Source organism: Xylocopa sonorina, chromosome 5 (assembly GCF_050948175.1).
Source record: "Xylocopa sonorina isolate GNS202 chromosome 5, iyXylSono1_principal, whole genome shotgun sequence".
NCBI classification, from domain to species: domain Eukaryota; kingdom Metazoa; phylum Arthropoda; class Insecta; order Hymenoptera; family Apidae; genus Xylocopa; species Xylocopa sonorina.
Window position 1 is genome coordinate 3,662,403 of NC_135197.1, and position 19,278 is coordinate 3,681,680.

The window sequence follows — 19,278 nt, forward strand, 5'->3', positions numbered from 1 at the left end:
TCGCCGGCCGTTGGCTGGATCCCCATCGACGCGGTAGGGTACGGGAAGTCGCGCGAGGAACGTGCGGTCACGAACGCTAATCGAGAAAAGTCGACGCCCGTAATGGGAGCAATTAATTCCCGGGCGATCAACGTTATTACTTTCCGCGAGCATCTTAGAAAGCCAGAGCGTATATTCCAATTTCTATGCGGGTCACATCCAGATCAGCCGGCCTTGCCCACCCTCCACCCACGGGTCCTCCGCGCCACCCTCGTCGCGCACCCCGTACAAGAAGTTAGCACTTCTTTTATGGACGCCGGAATTGGAACACAGAATTGCGGTAGTTTCGCGGGCAAAAGTATCAGAATGGTATGTATGAAATAAAAACGGAATAAAAATCGCTGAACCCTTTCGTGCGATACCTTCGGCCGCGATAAAGGCGACGAGGCGCGAGGGAGGCGGCGAGGGCGGCGTATCGAGATAAATAAAGGCGATTAGAGAACGCGGCGGCTTATTTAGCGGGTTTTTGCCTGCCGGCGACGTGTCGACAGAAGTTCATGCTGTGTCGCGAGCATGACGTCTGGGAAACTTCGTAGGCTGCGAAATTAATTCACTTCCTTCTTGTTTTGCGCGATCGTACGGAACGTGAGTATACTTGAAGGGAACGGTAAGAACAAAAATTGGTACAAATTTATCGCTGGTCGCAACGAATTCCTTTGTGAATTGTTCGCTACAAGTAATGGACAATGGTGTTGCGACGAAGCGAGAATCGCGATTCAGAATTATTACTTCGGTTTCTACGTTGAAACGTTAACCAACGCACGATTCTTTTCGTTCGAATAAAATAACATGATCGATGGGGTTTAAGCGGTTTTGAGAAAGAGAAAACTGTAAGGAGTACTAGTCGAGAAGCCGTTCTAAGTTCTGCGATGTACAATCTCGTTCAAAAGTATTGAAAGACACTTGTTCATGTGTCATAAATGTTTGAAGAAAGTTGTAATGTAAATCATAAATTTCGTTCAATTTTCTTATACAGCTACAAAAATTAGACAAAAATGCATGATTTTTCTTGATTAAAATATTGCTACGTACAATTTGGTACTGTTAGAGTACACTGAATATAGGCAGCATAATTTGACCAGGTTAATTATTTCCATTACAACTAGGCATTAAAATAATTTTTCTGGGCATTCTTCATCTACTTTAATTTAGAAATTTCTACAGACTAATTGCAATCTACTTTTCGCGAGGTAACTCCTTCAAGAATCCTCGAAAAATTCAAATTCTTTCCGAAAGTCCCAATAAACAAATTGGCCAAGCGGTGCAAGACATTATTTCGCTTAATATAAAAACTATGATAGCGAAAAAATGTCTTCAAAGAATTTAGCGTGTCAGCGGAAAGTAAAATTACGGAATTAAACTAGTGATAACTTAGAACAGAAAAATGGCCCGTGAGAGGTACAGTACAATCGGTCTACAAGCCCTTCTAAACCAAGATACAGAATAAAGGCTGAACTCATCGAGTGGTAACGGAAATAATTAAAACGACCAAGTTACGTTCTTCGCCCATCGCATATACGTAATCTGGCACTAAAATCTGTCCGTTGCAATTGCAACCTACGTCGTGCAAGAAGGATTCATTGAAAAAACGGCAAGCGGTCCCGATACTTTTGAACTCGGGTGTATATATACATGTATATATATATATTTCGTTCACAGATTGACGGGAGCAACGGAGCATACCGGGCGGCACAATGTACCGGTTAAATTTATCTTAGAGCCTCGCCGGAATGATAGTGCGAAGCCATAAATCTGTAGTACATAAAGCGGTACCTGATTTGTTGCCGGCTGTTGCCGTATGGGCGAGCGTAGCTGCTGCGGTCAGCTTAGGCGGTTCTATCTTCTGCGGCATGCTGTGCGCCGGTATAGGGCCGGGATTCGTCATGGTGGTCATCGTGGTGGGCATCATCAAGGTCGACATAGTCAGCATCTTCGCGTCGTTCCTGTTTCGCCGTGGCGAACTCTCTTTAACCGGCGATCCGTCACGTGACCGAGAAGGGCTGCTCGTACGCGGCACCCACAGCGAATTCTCCGCGATGCTCGCACCGCGGCTCGCACCCTGCTTTTACTCACTCGGGGCGCCTACTGTTCTTCTCGCTCGCCGTTCGATCTCGCGGTGGCAAAACCGTCGGGCAGGCGGGACGGTCGCGTGATTGAAAACGTGCGCCGCGCGGATCGAAGGGATGACACCGATCGCAGCTAACGGTGTGGATCAATCGGTGACGTTTACGTCCCCCGTGCGTGGCATCACTCGATCAGCAACGCGGTAAACTGACTGGCACGCTGTCGGCTCTCGTCGATCGGATCGAGAAGTCACTGCATATTACACCATCTGCGATCTATTTATCGCGACGTCACACCAGGATCGCGGCTGCTCTTCTCCCCCGCGACATTACTTTACACCGCCTCGCGACCCACCTCCAACCACCCGATATCTCTTGACATTTGCTTCTCCTCGGGGATGATCCCGTTCCCTACTCTCCCGAGTTTACTTCCTCCGAAACTTTCCTCGCGGGCCTCTCGTCCCGGTTGCCCGTTCTGCCTTCCACCACGCGTTATACGTGTGTGTATATATACGTATCGCGACACGAGTTTAATCTCGAACCAAAACAACGAAACCCTCTCTCGTTCGTATGTTGTCCGCGCGATTTGTTCTCGCGATTCTGATCGCAGCCACTTCGATGCACCGCGACGTAAACGAGCGCACCGTGGCACGAACCAGCGTCGCACGTGATCCCGATGCCCCTTTCCTTTTTTCTCGATCTACCCCGCGACGAACTACCACCAAAACTCGTCCCTCTCGATTCCAAGCGGCTGCGTCTCACTCACAGAAGTTTCCTTTTTTCCACTCGTCCCCGACGGTCCTCTTGCTTGGCTCACTTGCACTTCGCTCGTAGCTAGTTCCCCTGTCCGTTCCTCGAACGTAGACACTGTTACGCAGTAGCGTGCGTCGAGCGCACGCGGTGCTGCGTGCGTGGCTCGTTGATACGCGAGAGCTACGTTCGTCACTCGAGCGATCTGCGATCAGGGATACGTCACTGGGTCCGCGGGACCGCTGAGGAGTCACAGCGTGCACGGCGAGCACCAGGTGTCCGTGTCGCGGGAACAGAAAGAGGGTGAGTGTGGGAAAACGTAACGTGTGTGGTTGTGTGAACGCAACGCGCGCGCGCTACCCTGTCTACGTGTCCCCGTGTGTGCGTGGCGTGTACGTGAGGCGTGAGAGAGAGAGGGTTCCGGTACAGGAACGGCGAACGACGACGGCTACGTCGACGACGACTGAAACAACGGCGACGACGGTTCTCTACGCTCTCCACGCTGTGCGCGTTACGTCACGTCCGGCCGAGCGTAGAGTCGGAACTCGTCTGGCGGGGAGAGCGCGAAGGGACGCCTGCCTTTGCCTGCCTGCCAGCCTGCCAGCCCTGGACGCCCGCCGTCGCGACGCCCAGAGGCGCCGGCGTTCCCGAGCGTCCGCGGAATCGCACGAGTTAAGACGCGAGCCAGCAGTCGCTCGCTCGCCGCCAAGCTGAAAGGGTTGCTCGATACGCGCCCGCCTATGCACCATTGCGCTCTCGTCCTTTCGAATTATTCACGCTCTACCCCCCACCCCCCTTCTTTTTTTCCTCGTTTCACGCTCGTTTACGTTCTATTTTGTTTTTCCTCCTCTTCTTTCTTTCTTTCTCTCTTTCTTCCTTTCTGTCTCACCTCTTTCGATGAATACCGTGCACGGAACACTGTCGTCGCGGCTGTTTGAATTTTCCCTGGGCCTCGTAGCTGTGATGTATCAATCTCCAGTCGGTGTTTATTTTAATTTCTCTTTATCGCGTCGAACGAAATCGCTGCTTTAAATGCACCGTCGAGGACGTTGGATAGAATCGTGTATCGAATTGATTTTTATGTTTCGTAGAGTCTTGTTGCGGAGGATGTTTCACAGATTTTTTTGCAAATGGACATCGTAAAGACAGCTATTGGGTTTTATTTTTCGTGATTGTTCAAGATTGATATATTTTGAATTTAATCGTTGCACAGATAATCTTAAAATGTATATTGATTTGTAATTCGTGCGTAATAAGAAATGAGTTAACATGTTAGTTTTTAAGCTCTTAGAGGGGGTGGTTGCTCACCTCACAACATTGATTTTTCTTACCCTGGATAGTTGAGAACCCTGTACTTAAGAATCGGAGCTATAGATTAGTTTTAATCGCATAGTAGTTAAATCATATTGCATCAATGAATCTGATACATTAGTCGAGTTTTGCACAGATTTATTATCATGAGAATCGTAAATGCCCTAATAAATCGCTAATTAATGCATCAGTAACTTACGTTTGCTATTGATACGGCCAGTAAATTCAATGTGTAATATGTTTATTTTATAGCTGCACCACATTCTATTATTATAGGCGGTAATTTGATGTCGTAGTAAATAATGGCAATGGAAAGTGGTTGATTTGTTAATAATAATTTAGCATTGTAGGTTGATTAAATCCATTGTTTAGTATAAAACATATCAAAGGTATTTGTTATTTTCTTTCTTATATACTATCATTTCTATATTTTATCGATCTGGAATAATCAGTACTGTAGCAAATGAAAGCAGAACATACTTCGACGATTATCGATACAACTGTACGCGAAAGTTTCGGCCTACCAGGCGCGTTTTGACTTCGAAGGAAACATATTCGCCTAGTGCCATCTGCTGCGCAAACACTTCGCATTATGTCGTGGAAATATTCACTTCACTTGGAATGTCCTACAGATGTTTGAATTTTCGGCGATTGGCAGCCCTATTTCCATGCCTGATGGTTATCGAGCACTACTTTAGGATAGTTTGCGAAGCGTCTCGGTCAGAGAAAAGGAATTAAAATATGCGCTATCGTCACGTTATTTTCCTTTTCAATAAATGTCTACTATATTTGTAAAACTGTGCTATGTTACAAATAAGATTGCGAGAAAACGTTGCATCGTTGGTCGACGTATGGGCAGTACTCTCTCCAAAAAATAATTCGAAGTTTTTGATACAAGCTCTTAATTGAAGTTTAATTAAAATAAATTAATTAACGAGACAAAGGGGGATAAATGTTGCGTTAATAGGCACTAAGGCGTTATATGTGTGAAATAAGATTTCACTGAGATATTTACAATAGAAGCTTTATTTCAAGTAGTTAGAATCGTTGAGTTATACCACTGATATTGGTATCTAAGTGACGTTTTTAGAAATGCAGACACATTTCTTGGTATGATTCAATACTTATCTACCCACTTCAATAATACAACATAAAATTCTATAAAAATATCATATATTCCATGGATAAAACCTGAAATATCCTTGGATGCCCTACGAAAAACCAGAAACCGTTTCCAAAGTGTCCGTTCTCGTTACACGTTATCCATTAACACAGACAAATTTCGATTAATTCTTTTGTAAATTTAAATAACACCCTCAGTTTTTCTCCAAATGGAAAGATAACCAAGATCTATGTATACCCTCTTGGAAAGCAATTAAGCACCAACTGTCTCATAAACCATACAGTCTAATAAGTTTGCCGCGCAAGTGATAGGACCGGCGAAAATTTTCTGAACCAGTGGCGGAAGTTTCGTGTATAAAGACAGCAGGAGCCTGGTTTCACAGATCTGTGGTGAAATCTACTGTCGGAACCTCGAGCAATTTGCCCTTAAGGGCGCCGAGTATACTTGTTCCCAGTATCTGTAGCTGTTTGCCTTTGTGTGAGAGATACCTTATCGTTGAATCTTCAATATTCTTCAGGAACTTTCGACCGAAGGTATTGTTACCAGAATAAATTTACCTTCAAAGGGAGTCCACAGCCCCTCCCGAAGCAAAATGTTTTTACTTACAATCGTATACTAGGATAATACGCCGGATTCCTTTGCGTTTATTTAAACCACTGGTATACGGTGTTTACACACAAAAGTTTGCGTACACGGAATAAATGAAATTAGTTGAGGAGGTTACTGGAACAGTACAAAATTTTTCAGTATACTTTATATGGGGGAATAAAAATTGGAATTATTTTCTCGAAGCTTTCTTCTGTGCTATTATTCGTTGAATTTTAGGAGTAACGTAAAACGAAAAGAAAACGAAGACACCTGCGTATATTGTAATATAATTATTTTATTATAATATGAATTTGAGATGCACTTTTGACCTATAATTTTGTGTTATACTACTGTGGCCTGACGTTTGATCGGTTTTAGGAGGTAGTCGTACAATAATTGTAAAATATACACAAGAGGAATAATTCTGGAAATAAAATTTCATCATTGTGTTTCATTATTTTCAGCTAACGAATATTTAAACAAGCTACATGTTTGCTTTCAACGCGTATGTATACAATTTTGTCCATTAAATATTATAGATGGATGTATTCTGCAAATTTGTGCTTTCAAACAAACAAAGCATTAGCATTATTTGTATTTTATATTCCCTCAACTCGAAATATCTACATTTTTCGAATTATTTATATTTCAAACTAAAAATTTTCCATCTACGATTTTCTGACGATTTTAATAAGTAAATAAATCAACCGCATAACTATGGGAGCTACATTTTTGCATCTGCAAGGTTTAATATGCCAAATCACCTTTTCTTTAATAATACATGCGATTAAACATGTAAATGTAAAATACCATACTTTTTCAAAATTTGATATTGATTTATTTAAACTTGGAGGCTATTGGTCCATATTTATCGTATTGAGGGGAAAAAATACGTTGCTTGCAAACGAAGACGTGTAATTATTATAATAAACATGTGGATCTTAAATTATACAAGTCATGTAAAATTTGTTCGAAGACTTTATTTACATTGGCAAAACAAATCCAATAGTTTGTATGCCGTAGTGAAGAGCTGTACGTTTGACCCAATACTGTCTGTATCTACTTATCCATTAAGTGGCGCCGCTCGCTGGTGGGAGATCGAACTAGGGTGATTGCAATGCTACCCTCCGTTCGAATACCGAAAGGATTTTACCCCTGTTTTCGGTAACATTGATGCAGGGCAAGGAAAGAAGCTACGGAAAACGTTCTCTGTAATTCAATGGAACGAAATTACATTTCGGACGCTCGTGTTCTTGGAACACTTCGATTTTATTTCATGTTGTGTTTTGATGCCAAAATTACTCGAAATACATATCAAAGTTTCAAGTGATTTAATCGCACAATGTCGTTACACATTTATAATCATATATTATTTAATTTATGCAACGTAAACCTGAATACGCGCATAAAATAATTATAAAAATGAAAACTATATGAATATACAATCAGAGTTACTTGAAAGGCTCTAGAAACATTTCAGCTTTCATCTACCATCAGAATTACAGTTCGCCTGACTGTTTTTGAAAAGGAAACTGAAGAGGAAAATTGAAAATTAAAAAAAATAATGAAAATCCACACGTGAGGAATAGTGTTTCCAATCTTAACAATCATATTTGCAGTCTGTCGGCAAAAAGGGGGACGTGGACATTTTAAATAAAGAAGTTTTTATCAACCACGATTCAGTTTGTGATTTTCCAAAAAACATGAGCTGTTATTTATAAATATCTAACAAACTTTCCGTACGACCGTATAATTGCAATCACGGTACTCCGTAAATGGTTCATCGAAATAATTATTAATTTTTCCGGATGTAACTGCTAATGGAGCTCGGTTTTAAACTTAATTTAATGCAATTTATTTATGGCCCGGTCCTACTAAACTAAGCGAAGCGGAATACGTAAAACAGAATGGTCTTCTGTAACACGCGAGTTTATTCCCGGCGTCGTTGCAATGTATTTACGTATAATTAATCGTCCCTATTTTATTGCACGCCGCACGTTATTTTTTTCCTCCCTTCCTTTAACCCCGCCAGGCGAAATCCGCTTAACGAGTAACATTTCCGGAAAGAACCGCCGCGTTACACGACCTGAGAAACGAAAATATCCCTAGCCATCATTACTTAGCGTGATTTACAAAACTACTCGCACGAACCTGGCGTTCGTGGAATGGAATAGGAACTGGCAACGGTTGGAACTCGGATCTACGATTTGTTTAAAAATTAGATTACACGCGGTAACGTCGAGGGAGGTATCGCGTGCGCGTCGTGGAATTTTGAAAATAACAAACACTTCCGGCGTGATATATTAAAACACGATGGCCAACGATCGTGGACATTACGTGGAAATCGTAATTTTTCGCTAGATATCATTTACGCAATGCTATGAATCCTTGAGGGATGTTCTTTTTACATTCGATATAGCTCGAAAATGGCAGATTTAGTGTTGTCTTATTGCTGTAATAAACAAACGATAGTTAAGAATGAATGTAGATTAATTTCTAATTGATGTACTTATGACGATCAGAATACACTTTGAAAGGATTGAATAGATCTACCAAAAAGAAGGCCATTCCAGTATTTTAAATGACGTACTTGTTCATTCCACACTGCCAATGTTTTTATAAGAGCGTACCTTATTTTCGTAATACGTAACAGATACCGTGGATTAATCCTTGTTTCGTGAGTTCACGTTTAATGAAATGTCGACAGGTGTGGTTATCAATATTATTCTGCTCTCATCGAAATTTCCGTGCTGTCGTTAATTTAAACAATAATCGATAACCATATACGAGGGACTTCATCAGTTTTACCTGCACGATTTCGTAATGGCGTAGCCAAATGAAAACACCGGGCACACCGTACAATTAAACTGGGAGTAAATATTTGCCGCGCGATTATTTAAATGTAAGGCTCGGTCAATTGTTAGACGGATAATGGAATATTTACTTGCAAATTTATTTGCACACCGATGCGAGTGCGCGTCTCCTCGCGGCGCGTAATTGCGAGCTTTATGATTTGTAAATTCCCATGCGAAGTTAACTGGTAATTCTGTTTGTCAAAAATTAAAACCGGTCCCGCTTTAAATACGCTGCCCGATGCTTTTGAAATTTCAATGATTGCATCGCACCGATCCGTAAGATCTGCATAAAATTTATTCCACGCTAATTCCTTTTTAATACGCATCGTATTATATTATTTTTCATTTCCACTTAATTATACGCTACCATCGCGTACGACGACCCTCCTCTCAGTCAGTATTTGCAAACCAAATGATCCGATACTCTATTCCACGATATTTAACATTAGTAACTTAACGTTTCCTCAATCGCAATATTCCAACAAATGTTTCTTTCGTTCTGGAAAATGTATCGAAATGAACGGAGCTGCGCGTATAGTTAATTTTGAACACGACACTATATCGATGCCTCCCAGTTTTCGCGCATCGGTCAGGATAATTAGGCTAAAGGGGGTCAGTAACAATAACCGATCGAAATCGAACACGGTGCAGCAGGTTCTCCAGCCTCTGTATGAATTTATCCCGGCGTCGTGCCGCTCGAAGCAAACGACCGTGCCGTGCAAACAAAACGACGGGTGCACACGTAGCAATAATTTCCCCGGCACGGACAAACAGACATCAGAGGAGCGTTAACTAAAAGCTACCGCAGGAACGTTTACGCGGATCCACCTCTAAACGTGGTCGCAATGCGAGCACGCCGCGCATCGTTCTGCATCTTTAATTTAAGCCGAATCATGATGAAATTCCGGGATGTGGCGAGATCACCGTTGGTCCCGCCGCGTCTTATCCCCTCCGATATTCGGAGAATGCGACTGCCGTCGTCGAGCGTCTTAGTGGCTTGCGGAAGAGAGGCTCTGGCTCATGTTCAAACTCATAAATAATTCCGTTTGTGATCGTGGGCGTAGCAGTTGTCGACACGATGGGTAGGCGGGGACAAACCGAGACGCGGAACCGGTACACACGTGGCGAACGGTGTACACACGGGACCGACGTTCGATCCGTGTGCCATTGGCAACGTCCTGCCAAAATACAATCCGCCACTCTTCATGTTCACCGTGACACGCTTCTTCGCTCGGTTTTTACCACTGCTCGGGGCTCGTCCGCCTCTTTTCTTCAGCCCTCGACGAAGCTACGCGTCGCGACGTAACGTGCCGCTTTTCCGTCTGCTCGAGAATACGCTCTTTGTGTCGTTGGAAAGCTTGCTCGAAGAAATTTGACGTTTGATTAAGGTTTCATTGGGACTCGAATTGGAAATCAATTTGTCGTGGTGCAACTGAGATCGATTCTGTTTAATTGTGTTTCGATAATTAAATGAATGTATATATTGTGCAATATAGCAATTTCTGAAATTGTTCTAACAATTATGAGAATGAACGGTGGGCTGATTCGTTTGCAGATTTTAATGCTGGCTTTTGTAATTGAAATACAGGGGAAATTAATATATGTATTTGAACTGTACCGAGTCAATGTAAATTATGCTGATAGTACAATGGAATCGAGGGTGTGATACAGCAGGACAGGAATTTCTTAATCAATAGATAGTAGTCAACCAGGAATCAGCTAGAAGTTATCGGATAGCGATCAGTGATCAATCAGGTTCGGTTCGTACCAAAGGCAATCAAGCTTCTACTCAGAACCAAAACCAATCAAGTTTCTAGTCAGTTAGAATCGAGGGCAATCAGATTGCGAACAGGGTTAATCAGTTCATTTCATTATTTTATTACTTATTTCTAATACAACCGGGGGTGAATCAATTCCTGGATGTCGTCTCTGTAGTCTTTCAAGATAATTACTTGTTCGATCCTTATGTTTTAATACGCGACACAGATTAAATGAATATTATTGGAAGAGATAATGTAATCTCTTGCTTGCTAAATATTTCGTAGAAATAAAGTGCTGAGTAAAAACAATTTTTTGGAACAGTTGAATTCTTGATAAAATAAAAAAAAAGCTTATCATCCTCTTGATTAATTATTCAATTGTTTCAATCTGTTTCTCCCAAAGCGCAGGAGTTGTTGTTGTTTTATTAAACAAATTTGTCATGCTTTTAATGCAAACATCGGATATTTTTATTCCGAACACGAAGAATGGCATAAATTAAAAGGGGGGACGCAGAACGGATCGTTATTTAAGCCATTTTAAAATACGTTACTACTACTACTGTTCCAAATTAAAAACGGAGTACTTTAAACCTGCCATTGACTAACGAGCGATAAAATATTTTATAGATTATTTCAAAGCGAAATAAAATATCGACGCAGAAACCCATAAACATACCGTTTCACGTGCAGCGCGCATAAATATCGAACGTTGACGCGCCGCCGCGTAACTTCTCCGCGCGAAATCGTAAATCAGCCCGGCACATATTAACGCGGGATCATAATTAATCTCCGATACGTCCAGAATTAAAACCTGGATCGAATCGAACGGAATCCGTAACGATTTCACGCGACATTATCATATTTGACGAGGCACCGTAAAGAACCCGCTTATTTTCACGTCCCGTTGCGCGCGTTTCGTTGTGGTTAATTGAATTATGCGTTCATAGACGGTGGCGCGGGAAACACGAGAACAACGATAGCGAGTGCAGCTGTCGTCAAAGGATGAGAAACTACAAGGCTTGCGACCGCGCAGCGGCGAAAACTTTCAGGCTGAACAATAAAAGTTTCCTACGTAGTACATCGATACGGTAGGTTCGACCATTATATCGGATAAGATTCCTCATTATCCAACTAAAATACCGAACAACAGAGGATACGAACGGCCCTGGCAGTGTTGGTAACAGCGAACGGAACTCCACGCCACAAATACGCTACAACGCCTCTATTCTTACGATCACAATCGCTTCGTAGCCTTGCCATCTTTAGCTCAATAGGGAGAATAGAGAGCGCGTGAAAGGGGATGAAAGTAAATATTCTCGACGCGCAATCGTTACTCAGTTACTCGGTGAATATCAAGAGATAAAAGAGGAAAGTAGGCGAGACGAACTTTTAATTCCTATATAGAATCGTCGCAAGAGGAGTTGGCATATCCTGATATCTACTTCCACGTTTCTCATTAATTAGGTTACGCTAAATTTGTATCGACACTTTCAGTAGCCACTATATATCATTTTAAAGCATCTGTTCACAGCACTGCTTCGCGCTTCGCAATTCTCGATTCCAATTTAAAGAACAGAATCTGAGAAATCGAGAAAAGAAGAGAAAAATCTTCGCGCACAAGTATCGACTGGTGAAAGAGGATGATAACCGCGACGAATTTCATTTCTCGTATGTAAGTTTAAGTTCGTTGGCGGATTGGCTCTGTTAAGGGGAATAGTCTGAAGATGGGGTTCCGAAAAGGGGCACCGGTTGGAAGGGAATCGCAAGGTTCCGCGAGACGCCGAGGACGCCGAGGAAGATGGAAAGGAAGAGGCTGGGGTAACGGTACACAGATGGAAGTAAATGGGAGGACGCCGGATGAGCCTCGGGCGATTCGCTCGACATTGCTATGTTGCGGTAATTGTAGCTAATTAAGAGCTTGAACTCCATCCCTGTCCTTCTCTCTTTCTCCCTTTCATCCTCTTATCCTCCCTCTTTCTATCCCGAGTAACACAAGCCCCGTTCCACGTCTCCTCCGGAGGATAGGATCTAACATCCATCCGCCGCGTCTTTTCATCCAAGTTATCCCTCCCTTGTGCCGCGACCGCCTCAGATGCTACGTCCAAGTGGCTGTGCGTCAGTATCGCAAGGAGTCGGGACAGGTTCTAGTCAGCCACGAGATGTGCGTCCAGTTTCTTCGCTGTGTATCGCAATATTTTAGGGCTTTTCAAATTGCAAACATGGAAGAGGTTAGCATAGTTTGGTCTCTATATACGTTTAAGTGTATTTCATTTAATTCAATTTCGGAGATTCGCGAAAGGTGATGAAACTCCATACCTTTTTATCGTTGTTCTTGTGAAAAGAAAAATATTTCAATTGAACCTTGTTCGGAATACAATTTCTCCAGGAGTTCCATGAATATTCTAATAGTTCGAGAAGTAGGCCATTTACATATTCACAGTTTTTTAATCCAGGAATACTATCTTCTTTGTACATGTACTTTCAACAAATGTTTAAAATATGGGATTGAAATTTTAAGTAATCTTTAAGGATATTTAATAGAACGTGTAAATCCTATTGAAATATGGTTTATATAGGACGAGTAACTCAATACTTTTTGCTGCAAAACTATCCTAATTAAAAACACATCTTTAACATGCGTGCCTCGTTCACATGAAAAATCGTTCTACCCTCACGTCGTGCAATATACGAACGTCAAATCAAACAGTAATCATCTACATCATTTTCTTCACAAGCAATGAAAATTCCAAGCGTCAGAATTACGGAAGAAGCCCGTATACGTTGGCAACGTTCTCTGCTACACCCTGTACAACAGGCGAGCGGGGCAGGACTCTGTTACATCAACGCGCGCGTTTCGTTTGCTCGCGTCAAAGGGTGGAATTCATATCTATAACAGTAAACGGAGCCAGACAGTGAATCTTTGGCCAATTACCCAGTAGCCAGATGCTCTGCCCATTAGCGTGCTCCTTTAACGAGTTATCCACCTCGAACCAGGATATTGTCTCCCAAGTTTCCACCGTCGTTACCACGCTCGCTTAGGTTTGATCGATGACTCCTCCATCGAGCTGATAGGCGACATCGGCTGCAAACCCGCCTCGTGCCCGGGTATAGGAAGTTCATGCCTCTATCGCGCATACACATATGTCAAGCGCAAGACTAACGGGACAGCATGTCCGCGTGACTATACAACCCGCGATGATGTATATAAGAATTTATGGCCGACCATTAAATTACACTTTTCTGTTGCGCCCGGGAAAACGATGAGCTCTCCGCGGAGGGTATATTTGACAACTTGCTTATGGATGGGGGTAATGAACTATGCGATAAATGTCCCGGAAAATCCTGGGTTACCCGATTACAATAATTATTTCTACAATTACTTTAGAAGTTTTCTGTTTCAACGCGAATCGTAATGTTTGACTTCTGTAACTATTCACCAGCTTGGATACTTATTTTTTTTGTATCGACGTCAAGTAACATTTAGTCTGTGCCAGTTAGCAATGCACAGAAAATAAAATATACTTAGTGCACGTGCTCGTACAATTCATATGTGATTTTAATTTTCAAAGTAGCGAAGTAAAAAGCAGTACATTTTGCAATATTCTGTCGTAAAAATTGAGATACTCGTCATTAGAGATCATGAAACACGGAATTATTTTCGAATTACATTTGTTCACATATGATTTCGATGGTGTATGTTTGGATTTATACAAAGTTTTTATATTTTCTGCTCGAAGGGTTAAAGGGAGAAGCCGCAGGCGGAGCGCGCGCTTTGTCATCGTGTGCCGCCTATTTTGTAATGCAAACTAAATTCACAATAATTAACAGTTGTCCGGGGATGTGCTAGTCATATGTTTCTTCATTTCAGCGTTTCAATTAATTTAATGTAGAAGTAATGGGCTTTTTGTGACAAATGAAATTATGAATATGAGACGCAGAGATTTTAATGAAGACTTTTTCCATAAATTTCAAAGTTATACATTTTTCAATATTTCGCAGGGAAATGTTTCGGTCCCATATTATATTAAAATGAAGTCGACTTTGTCATATTTATATCCCACGTTTGTTACCTATATTTAATTTAAAATTATTTATTCACTAAATTTGCTGAGAAACCAACATGTGCATGTTTAATTTTATCGAAGCGTAGTAATAATAAATTTGTCCCCTGTATGGAAAGACATATTATCAAATAACAGACGGACCAAACGCGAATTCCGTTCGCGAGTAAAAAATTTCCTCACTCGAACGCAATATCGAACGAGTTATTTTTGGCACTTCCTGGATTTATTACTGCCCAGCGAAATGACTCTTCGCGTTGTAAATACTCATCAGAAGTTTGCCACGGCAGAAAATGTTCAAGGGGAAAATACGAGATATAGTTGCTCATCTCCTAAGTAGCTGTGATAACTTGGTTCACGTGCGTGCGAGTTGCTGAGTTTCCAACGAAAGATCAGAAGTGACGCACGACCTTATTCGCATACATACTGCATAAGCCGGAGTTGTGCAGTATTTAAGAGTCATAACTTACACTTTGCTTCACTTAGAATTTCCCGTGATTTATTAGCGAAGCAGTGAATAGAAAATTCATTTGCATTTTCATCTTCTCCTTGCAATTAATCGAAAGGAATTCCTCCATTTATCATTTCACTCCGAGGATTGTTTTCGAATGTGAAAAGCAGGGGCGACAAACGTTTAAAAATTTTTCTATTTTTGAATTTACAATCATGATTTTAAAGTAGATTGGTGTAGGAAGAAAATGTTTGAAAAAAATAACCAACATTTTGGTTTATTAATGATTGAATTAATTAAGGCGATCAGATTACGTTTTTTTTCCTAGTAAAAGCGGTCTGAAACGCTTTACAGGGGTTAGTTTATTGAAATTCTATTATGCTAATGAGCTAAACAAATTCCTTGATGTATACTTTATCTGAATTATGCGATCTTAATTTCGCCCCGACATTTAAATTGTTCAAATTGTTTTAATTCCCCCCTTTCATTACAAAATTATTTAAATGAACGCTGATAAAATGTCTGCGATAATTATACACGTATGAATCAACACATAATGTATGGAAAGGAGCAATACCGCGTTTATTGATATGGAAATTTTGAATTTACATGAAAGTACTTTGAACGCGAGAAAGTCTTGACGTTGATTTTAAAATTACGCAGATATAACTGCAATCCCTGGTAAAACTCAAACGCTTATTCTTCTCTGGGATGGATTAACGCATTTCCATTAATTTCAATCAATGTTCAATAATCCGAACACTCGAATTATTTCGAACAAGGAGATATACGAAATCATTATAATATGCGTGTATTTAAACATTATTCGGAATAATGCTAGCTAAGCAATTGATAAAATAATAATAAATAACATTAACAATAACAATATCAATAAAACAATATATAAATTTAACTTCTGAAGAAAATAGAAGAAACAAAAAATAATAGGTAGTTTGATAATAATGTTTATGTTCTAACTTACATTATCTCAATTATAGCATTTCCTAATTTTAACCGTACGATTAAGCAGAAATGTTTATCATACGTGTACGCATATCATTCATCGTGCATTTTGATCCATAGAATATTATACAAATATTTATCAGTAATTACTAAAGTAACATATTAAATATGAATCTCATTAATCGTATTACTATAACGTAACAAACGTGTGTATAGCATTTAAATGGAATTAACTACTCCTGTTTATCCCGTAACGATATTAATTTAGAATTTGAAATTTAATGTGCAAGCTTAATATAAAATCAGATTTGACAGAAATGTTGTAAATGGATTTGAATACGTTATTTTATATTCTTAAATGCTATAAATTGCGTGTATGGAACGTCCTGTACATCCAATTGGTAGAAATAACAGAGGTCTTGTTTAGAGAAGTACAATTTAATAAATCCCTCGAAGGCCTGTCAGACAGCGTCGAAATTCGCAACGCTGGAAATGCATTTGTCTGTTCAATAGATCTTGTGTTGCGTCATTTCAAATTATGGATTTCTATTTGGGTTATGGCGCACCACCACGCACAGCCCCAACTTATGTGTACGCGCGCTTTGTTATTAGAACGCTTTCAACGTGTACTCAGCTGTTGGTTGAACAGTTTCAAATATTTAAATTTAGAAGCAAAAAAATTTAAGGAATCGTAACTTCGTGATCGTGCGATTCTTTTGAGAGCTGTCTAATAAATATATTCCTGTGGAATGGTTGAAATTTTCATTCAGACTATGTAAGATAATTTTCACTCGCGAATCAAGACGTTAGCTTAGATTCTACATTTCTGGAATTCTCATGCCTGCTAATATCTAAATTGTAAATGTTGTAAACCCAACTTCTACTGCCTAAAGTGTTACCTGTAGCAATTAGACCGTACACGTTTATGCAAACGGACAGTCTTACAAATTTTGCAACTCTAAGATTTCCTCCACTCCTTAGAAATCATAATGCGTACTTCGCACACGTACTTCGAATCTTTTCTACACTTCGCCACATTATGCGCGCTCCGTGCTTGTTTGCATATTTAAATTTCCCGTACGCACGAGCACTCATGGTCCAGTGCTAACTTATATTGTATCAATAGAGTCCATCTTGCGATCCCCCCTGCCTCGCTCGCTGCTACTTCTGAATAATTGGAAATATCCAGCGGCGCACCGATTTTCCGCGAACTCGCCATAAAACATTCCTAGCATAGCGATATAAAATTATAATTCCAGCTGGCTTCGTTTTGCATATCAAGCGGGATCGTATGGAAATTACGCGCGAGAAATATCGTGGGAATTGCTTATTTCTGGCGCGAAGGTTCCGCGATTCAATTTTTCCCGTCGCAGCCGGTTGTTCTCGAAGGTGTAGGGTACGCGCGTCGCGTCGTAGCTTCCGATTCGTCCGAGCTAGCCTCGCGCAAGCTCGCAGTCGTATCCGTTCGCCGAACGACCGCGATAACACGATTCACGCCGCTGCGACCAGTTCCCGTGTTTTACGCGCGCGAGGTCGGCGGTACGCGCGCGTAAAACACGCTGCGCTCGCGGCCCGCGTGCGCTGGTACACGTGTACACTGGCAACCAGCCGTGGAACCACGGTGCGGTGCGTGACGTACGGCTCGCGTTCGCGGGCTACGCAGCTAATCTACGTGTACGAAACCATTTAATACGGAAAGCGTGGACGCGTGTACGCGAGCGGGGACGGTGGCGCGCGTGCACGCGTTCCGACGCGGCTGAGTCGGTGGTAGGAAGATAGGAAGCAGTCAATAATTCACGCATTACTCTCGGTTATTATGCTACTGTGGTCTACCGTACTCGTGCGGTCGGCAATTCGGCTTTACGTTTGCTTTACTAACCATTGTACGGCTAGATATCGGCCCAATCGCGTACACCCTGCCTCTGACGTACTAATTCGTGACCGCGCGAGCGTCGCGCACCCGATAGAACTCTATCAACTTATTTATGGAATTCCCCGGCCATTGCGTTCGGTCGCCCTCGCGATCCTTCGCGCCCGTTGTTGCTTTCAACCCCCATCCCATCTTTCTCTCGATCCTCGTTCCGAACGCTTTCCGAATATCTCCGATCGGTGGCCTTTGATCGCGAGTTTCCATTTCTATGATTATTCATTGTTCGTTACCCGCTCGTGTTACATTCCATTGGTTATAAGTCACTCTTCTTCTCTATTTCTCTTATCTGGCTCCCTCTGCTTTCCTCTTCATCCCTTCCAGCCACCTTCTCCTCGTCTCTGTCTCTCCATTGTTCCTCTCCTCTTTATCTGTCTATCTATTTACCTAGTCATCCTTCCATTCACTGGTATCATTCTCTATCTCTCTCTCTCCTACTCTCACTCTGTACAAACCATCGCGTATCTCTTTGAACTCAATCTACGGTCCAGAACGGTTGCTGCGAGAAGTAAGGAAAGTGGCGAGGCCGCGAGGGGTGGTTTGGGAGGGCGGCGGATACATCTGCGTTGGTACATCTTCCCGAATTGTTACGCGTGTATATCTGCATGATAATGGAGCGCACGGATAGCTCTTGGCTGCGATCACATCTTCGGGCGCCGCGCGGTAATTTCCAAGCCCGTACCGAGATGAAACATTAGACTAGGAGTTTCGACCCGGTTGCCGCGGGATCGCGGCTCTGGAACCAGGCTAGATTGCCCTCGGCAAGACCATCTTGATTTCCTTTACGGTTCCTTCGGACCGTCCCTGAGAAAATCACCACCCTCTCCCACCACCGCACCACCCTTTACGCCATCACCCGCGCCGCTGTGATGTTCGTTTTATTGCCGCGCAAACGCCGGCTGATTTAATGTTATTGGTTTATTAGCGTCGGATGGTTAATCGGTTAATCAACGACGCGCGACGGCGATCCATTTCCAGCCTGAATCACGATTCCCATGGCAGCGTTTGTTTCTATCGTATTAACGGCACTGTGTCTCTACGGTTGGGGCTCTGGTATAATTTTGAATAAATCCCCCGCTCGAATGGTGTAATCGTCTTCATATGAATCGTTTCGTAAGAATTGAGCATCGATTTGCCGTATGAAACTGTGGAAAATCGTGGACTAATTTTTATAATTTATTTTCTATAACAAGTTTTTCCTGTTTCTACTGCATATAAATATCTTGACACTCGGAATTTTAGTTTAGAATTGAAATGGAATAAGCTTGAAGATTGTACACGTGTTTGTATAATTCGTGTCAATGTAATTTTATGAAAAATTTTTATCAAGAATTGTTTTCACAGCTTTCACGCTGAAAAATGTAAGATTTCAGTGATACAATTTGCA

At 41.8% G+C, this 19,278-nt stretch overlaps 1 protein-coding gene across 7 annotated transcripts in view; it reads right to left on the reverse strand.

The window, feature by feature from the left end:
• LOC143424087 (uncharacterized) overlaps positions 1-19,278 on the reverse strand; it is a 496,432-nt gene that overhangs the window by 201,232 nt on the left and 275,922 nt on the right. Inside the window, exon 1 of one of the 7 annotated variants that reach the window (XR_013101880.1) lies at positions 1,813-2,004. The exons of the other annotated variants lie outside the window; for them this stretch is intronic. The gene's annotated coding sequence lies outside the window, so the exon portion shown is untranslated. Of the gene's footprint in view, positions 1-1,812; positions 2,005-19,278 lie in introns of those variants that run through there. 7 annotated transcript variants of the gene reach the window in all.